Source organism: Suricata suricatta, chromosome 10 (assembly GCF_006229205.1).
Source record: "Suricata suricatta isolate VVHF042 chromosome 10, meerkat_22Aug2017_6uvM2_HiC, whole genome shotgun sequence".
Taxonomy (NCBI): Eukaryota; Metazoa; Chordata; class Mammalia; order Carnivora; family Herpestidae; genus Suricata; species Suricata suricatta.
In genome coordinates, this window is record NC_043709.1 from 501,778 (window position 1) to 508,101 (window position 6,324).

A 6,324-nucleotide genomic window follows, 5' to 3' on the forward strand; every position below is an offset into this window, starting at 1 on the left:
CGAGGTGGTGACTCACTGTGGTTTTGATCTGTATTTCCCTGATGATGAGTGATGGTGAGCATCTTTTCGTGTGTCTGTTAGCCATCTGGATGTCTTTGGAAAAGTGTCTTTTGCCCATTTCTTCACTGGATTATTTGTTCTTTTGGGTGTTGGGTTTGATAAGTTCTTTATAGATTTTGGATACTGGCCCTTTATCTGATTGTCATTTACAAATATCTTCCATTCCTTCTGTTGCCTTTTAGTTTTGCTGATTGTTTTCTTTGCTGTGTAGAAGCTTTTTATCTTGATGAGGTCCCAACAGTTCATTTTTGCTTTTGTTTCCCTTGTCTCCGGAGACATGTTGAGTAAGAAGTTGCTGTGGTCCACATCAAAGAGGTTTTTGCCTGCTTTCTCCTCTAGGATTTTGATTGATGGCTTCCTGTCTTACGTTTAGGTCTTTCATCCATTTTGAGTATTATTTTCGTGTACGGTATAAGAAAGTGGTCCAGGTTCATTCTTCAACATGTCGCTGTCCAGTTTTCCCAGCACCATTTGCTAAAGAGATTGTCTTTATTCCATTGGATACTCTTTCCTGCTTTGTTATAGTTGGCCATACGTTTGTGGGGCCATTTCTGGGTTCTGTGTTCTGTTCCATTGATCTGAGTGTCTGTTTTTCTGCCGGCACCACACTGTCTTGATGATGACAGCTTTGTAATGCAGCTTGAAGTCCGGAATTGTGATGCCTCCAGCTTTGGTTTTCTTTTTCAAGATTGCTTTGGCTATTCGGGGTCTTTTCTGGTTCTATACAAATTTTAGGATTTGTGATTTAGCTCTGTGAAGAATGCTGGTGTTATTTTGACAGGGATTGCAATGTTTATATGTTTTTCAGAGACAGAGACAGAGGGTAAGTGGGGGAGGGGCAGAGAGAGAGGGAGACACAGAATCTGAAGCAGGCTCCAGGCTCTGTGCTGTCAGCACAGAGCGCGATGCGGGGCTCAAACCCTCGAACTGTTAAATCATGACCTGAGCCGAAGTCGGGCACTGAACTGACAGCCACCCAGGCGCTCCAGCATGGTTACTTTCAGTAGCAGCAAAATGAGGCCTGGACAGTGTCAAAGTAGATCTCCTTTTATTAATTGTAAGTCCGAGGAGGCAGGAGCCAAGTGCAGTCACTGCACGTCCTGGATATCTCGAAGGGTGGGACTCCAGAGCTCCTGAGGGGTGGCAGTGAGGTTTAGAAGGACCAACGGCAAGGCTTTCAGCCAAGGTATCTGGAAGGTCTGCAGACTTTGCCATCGGAGGCCCAAAGGTGCTGGTAGTGGGGACTGCCGCTGGGACTGAGGACGTGACGTGCGATGAAATGTGAGTCCTCCGAGCAGTGCAGACCTCCCAGAGCAGCTGCAAAAGGAGTTAGCCAACTGTGAAGCTCCAGAGGGGTTCCCCGGGTTGGGATAATCTTTGCTAACAGAATTTTAGCCACAGAAGAAGCACTGGCCTGTCTGGAAGAGAAAGCTTCGGCCCAGTGAGAAACCCTACAAACCATGAATGAAACATTTATGTCCACGAGACAGGACGCTGTGAGGTCCATCTGTGTGAGCAGGTTTTCCGGGAGGGTACTTTGGACAGGTGGGCGAGTGAGCCAGGCACTTTGCGTGGCCTTGTTATTTCCCCACCAATCCACCTGTATTGGTTCATGAACACGATCTTTTTTTTCAAGTTATGATCTTTTTATTTAAGTAATCTTTACACCCAACATGGGGCTGAAACCGGACTCCAGGATCGAGAGTTGGATGCTCTACCAATCGAACCAGCCAGGTGCCCCTGAACACTGTCATTCTGCCGGTAGCAGTGGTTTGGTGCATGCGCTGTGATGAGCGGTGGGGATTCTAGAATCTCCAGCCAGGTTGCTACTGGTCCAAACCAGAGCTCTTCCTTTCTATCAAACCGGCGATCCTTAAATCCCCAATATCATGTTTCCTTTTCCAGGGCCAATTGTTCGGGCATCTCTGGTCAGTATTCCAAAATTATCATTTGGGAGAACATACTTGGGACCCATAACAGAGGTTTGGCTACTGGTTTTCTTTCTTTTATTTTTTATTTTTTTAATGCTTTTTTAGTTATTTTTGAGAGACAGAGACAGCGTGAGCAGGGGAGGGTCAGAGAGAGAGGGAGACAGAATCCGAAGCAGGCTCCAGGCTCTGAGCTGTCAGTACAGAGCCTGATGCAGGGCTTGAACCCACGAAGTATGAGATCATGACCTGAGCTGAAGCCGGACGCTCAACCGACTGAGCCACCCAGACGCCCCTCTTTTTTTTAATGTTTATTTATTTTTGAGAGAGCGAGCGACAAAGTGCGAGTGGGGGAGGGAAAGAGAGAGGGAGACACAGAATCCGAATCAGGCTCTAGGCTCTGAGCGGTCAGCACAGAGCCTGATGTGGGGCTCGAACTCACAACCCTGAGACCGAGAGTTACACTCTGCACTGACTTGAGAAAATTAAAAAAAAAATTTTTTTTTAATGTTTTATTTATTTTTGAGAGAGAGAGAGACAGAGCATGAGAGGGGGAGGGGCAGAGAGAGAAGGAGACACAGAACCGGAAGCAGGCTCCAGGCTCCGAGCTAGCTATCAGCACAGAGCCTGACACGGGGCCCGAACCCACGAACGTGAGATCTGACCTGAGCTGAAGTCGGAGGCCCAACCAACTGAGCCACCCAGGCGCCCCGAAAATTTTTTTTTAATAATGACTTTTTAAAAAAAGTTTATTTTGAGACAGAGACAGTAAGAATGGGGGAGGGGTAAAGTGAGGGGACGGGGAGAGAGAATCTAGAGGGAGGGAGAGAGAGAACGAACGAACCCCAAGCAGGCTCCACGCTGCCAGTGCAAAATCCGTTGAACCCACGAACTGTGAGACCATGACCTGAGCTGAGACCAAGAGCCGTACACTTACCTGACGGAGCCACCAAGGCACCCCTCCCCTGATTGGCTATTTTGTTTACAACTGTCAAATTCTAGAATTATTTCCTCCCTTTTAAATGAATTCTGTCATGTTTTTCTGAGAAATCTCAGCCCAGTAGGCGAGTAGGGCAGGGAACCCAGGAGAAAAGCGTCTCCAGAAGCGCCCGCAGAGAGGGGACAGGTTCGGAAACAGCTGTTGAGGGTTCTTAGAGGCCCTCCCGTCCGAAGGCCCCCCCCCCCCCCCCCCCCCCCCCCCCCCCCCCCCCCCCCGCCAGTGCTCGCAGCAGGGGGCCGGGTGGCACCAGTGCAGCCCTGTTCGGTCCTGGCCCGGACGGGGGTTCCTCCGCGCTGATGACAAGCGGGGGCTGTGCCGGCTCCGTGAGCCCCGCGGGTGGGAACTGTGGCACTGGAAAGAGGGTGGGGGCCCCGAAAGCACTGCTGTCTGTGACAGGCATTTCCGCAGCGCCCCGTGCTCTGCAAGAACACGGAAACAGGCTTTGGTTTTTGCTCAGGGGCCTTCGTTTCCCGGAGTTGAAAATTTAGAATTTTAGTGGCTTTGCTTTTAGGTGACTCATCTAGGATGCAAGTGAGTGAGTTTGCCAAAATAGCCAAATCTGGAGTGCCCACAGTTTCCCGTTCCAGTCTGGTTCCCCACCTCCTCGTTTTTTTAAGATTTTAATTTTAGGTAATCTCTACACCCAGTGTGGGGCTTGAACTCACAATCCTGAGATCAAGAGTCGCTCACTCCACTAAGTGAGCCAGCCAGGTGCCCCTAGCTTGGGAGAAAGGCCTGGTTCAGCCTGTTAATGAACAGTTAAATGCCTCCAGGTGGATTCAACATCTAAAGGAAGACCAGGGCACCTGGGGGCTCAGTCGGTTAAGTATCCGATTTTGACCCGGGCCATGACCTCATGGTTCAGGAGTTCGAGGCTGACGGCTCAGAGCCTGGAACCTGCTCCGGATTCTGTGTCTCCCCCTCTCTCTGCCCCTCCCCTGCTCACACTCTGTCTCTCAAAATGAATAAACATTAAAAAATTTTAAAGGAAGACCAGAATTTTGTTTGAAAACAACTTGGAGTTGCTGTAGCCATGAATGAGTCACCAGGCTTTTGTGTGTAAGCCTGAAATTTGCTCCCATCGCAAAGGCCTTGGGAAAAGCCCGTCATTGTTCTGTAGAGATTTCCAGTGAACGGTCTAGCATCTTGCCCAACATGAGGAGTCGGTTTCTCCAAATCCCTTTCAGAATGGACCCATGGGGCTAGTTTGCCCAGGGGCCTGCCCTCACCAGAGAGCCATACGGACCAACTGACACAAATCTGAGAAACCAGGTTGGTAATCTTGAGTCACTTATGTTAAATTCTTCAGCAAACCTATGGGAGTCCTCAGTCACTTTAGGAAACTTGCAAGTCAGCCTTATTCCAGGCAGGGTCAGAAATTTGGGGTCTCTCTGGATCCTCAGAAGACTTCAAAAGGTGCAGGTTTTGATAGTTTTAGGAAAGGAAGGAGTTGCGGGTGGTTTGGAGGAATAGGGGAGCTCACTGAGAGAATCAGAGTGGGGAAACTGAGGGAGTGCAGGCGGGGGGGGGGGGGTGGTGGTGGTGCAGGAGGCGGGACTTGAGCACAGGGCAGCCGCCTCCTGTTCTGAAACAAGACTGGGTGGTGGAAAAGAGGCTCAGAAGCTTTTTTGGTATTTTTGTTTGCAAAATACAATTTCTAGACGAGGCAAACAGAGAGGTAATTTTAGATTCCAGACGTTTTGAAGCTTCAAGATTCCAATCAAAAGTAGGCATCCCATTCAGTTTTGTTTTGTATTTATTTTTTGAAGTAATCTCAATGCCCAACATGGGACTCAAACTCACAACCCTGAGATCAATAATCGCATGCGGCACTGACTGAGCCAGCCAGGCACCGCGCCGCCCCCGCCCCTTTAACAAGTTTAGACAATTTTAGAGCCATGGCTGTCCAGTTTTGAGGAAAGTTACGGGAGATCAGAAGTTCCTCATAACGCTCACTGACGTTCTAAATTAACTTTTGGTCACGTGGGTCTGCTTGGTGAGAACTGCACAGGAGAAGGTGCGGTAGTTTCTAAACATGCAGCTGGCTGGGGTCCCAGAAAGGGGGGTGCCCTCAAAGCACTGTGATGTCTGGGCTCCCATTTCTTAGAGGTTTTTCTCTAGAGCAAACACAAGCCCCGAACCCCAAGTGGGGTCCTCGGGCACTCCTGGCTGCCAAGTAAGGCAAGGCTAGAAAACAACTGGTGAGCTGATGGAGATCACAGGACAGGAGCCTCTTCACTTAGGGAATCTCATCACCAGCTCCATCTCCAGAACCCTACAGACTCTTTCCTGGAGGCTAGTGTCACCCTCCCCTCCACAGTGACGTGGGAACAAAGGCAGGAAGAAAACAGGAAAACATTAGAGTTCTTTCTTACCTGCAGCCCACTGACAAATACTTGAGGCAAAGACAGAGTATAACATTTCTCCGGGAGCCCCCTCCACAATGCTCTGACGCTACATGCCTTCCTAGAGGAAAACCACCTCAGCTTGACAATAGCGAAGCCTCTGCTATCTTAGGAGTCCTCTTTGGCATATCAGAATCCTTCTAGAAAACTCCCTGGTGCCTTTACCTCTGCCAGTCCATAGTGTATAACCAGTCCAGCCCAGCTCTTCCTGCCCAGGGGTCCTTTCCCGGTACTTTAATAAAATCACCTTTTTGCACCAAAGCAGCTTGGGGAATTCTTCCCTAGCCGCGGGCTCCAGGCCCTTTCAAAAGCTTCCCGAACCCTGCAGCTCTGAGAAGAGGGCTCCCCGACGGCCCTCCCACAGACGCCGAGTGGCAAGCTAACGCCCCCTCTGGCTCCAGGGTGAGCGACCGAGCCGTGCGCTCCGGGGGCCCGTGGTTCTCGCGTGTCCGCTCCCCTGCTCCGAGCTAGGGGCCGGGGGGCTTCTCGGGACTCCGGGTCACCGAGCAACGTTGACCTTCAACATGAAAGTTATTTGCCAACAAAGATGGGTTTCTTCGGGAAGAGTGGAGAAGGGCAGTCCGGGCCAAGCAGGCAACGGCAAGCCACAGGCGAGCCCACAGAGGACGGGGCTTCGCGGAGGAGAGGCCGGGAGTGCGGGCGGATCCGAACACAGCGCGCCGCAGGGAAGCGGGCGCAGGGGCGTCTCGCCGGCCGGGCCGCAGGGCGCGCCGCGCGGGGACACGTCGGTCCCAGGCTCCCCTCTGGCAGTCCCAGGTCCTTCCTAACCTCACTCGCCTCCTTTATTTAGCCCGCGGCGGGCCTCAGTTTCCCCGCCGGGACCGCCGGGTTCCCGGCCGGAAGTACCCCGCCCGCCGCGACCCCAGGTCTGCACCGCCCCTCCCGGTGACGCAATTCCGGCGCGCCGGCT